The sequence below is a fragment of the Penaeus monodon genome, chromosome 15 (assembly GCF_015228065.2).
Source record: "Penaeus monodon isolate SGIC_2016 chromosome 15, NSTDA_Pmon_1, whole genome shotgun sequence".
Taxonomy (NCBI): Eukaryota; Metazoa; Arthropoda; class Malacostraca; order Decapoda; family Penaeidae; genus Penaeus; species Penaeus monodon.
Genome location: NC_051400.1, coordinates 30,047,973 through 30,048,745, shown reverse-complemented (window position 1 = coordinate 30,048,745; position 773 = coordinate 30,047,973).

Below are 773 nucleotides of genomic sequence, written 5' to 3'. Positions count from 1 at the left end.
AGCACCCACATCCAGGTCCATCCTCATGAAAATTGCCTCAGGACCTCAAAAATTAGATCCGACAAAAATCTTCAAATTGTCATCTGCACTATGACAAATGTTGACTGTTGTACTTAAGAAACATCACCAGGCAATCAAAAAAATAATTACAGCTTCTCTCTGGCAACTGACAGATGGTCAATGAACAAAAAACTTTGTCAGGCATGAGGGGTTTCCAGAAATGTTCTTAAGTAATGCCCTCCCTTTTGCCCATACTCTTCTGTTGGATGGAAATTTATGGAAATCACACCATTGATAATAGCTCCAGAGGATAATGTAAACTGCCTATTAAATTAACTTACAGAAAACATACAAAGCCTGAAAATTGTATTTTATAAGATGACTGCTTAAAATTGTGTACATCCCTAGGTTAATTTCACATTTATGTCTCTTATTGTAATTCTCATTTAATTAAAAAAACTTATAATGCTCAAAGTATTTTGAAAGATTTCCTTTTGTATCATATAACTGACTGTTAAGGTAGTGCTACATTAATCACTGATAATCCAGTTATTTTAACTCATTTCATTCTTCACACATAATCCCACATAATTTAGAAACATGATGAAGGAAGTGCCAATGTGACCTCTATTAAATGAGTTTAAATAAAGAGAATATAAAAATGGCATTTAAATGCTGTATTATCATATAAAAAACAACGGCAAACATTTCTAATATACAGCAAATTATATGAGAAGTTAATAATTGTCTTACAGTTATATCTTATAATGTAC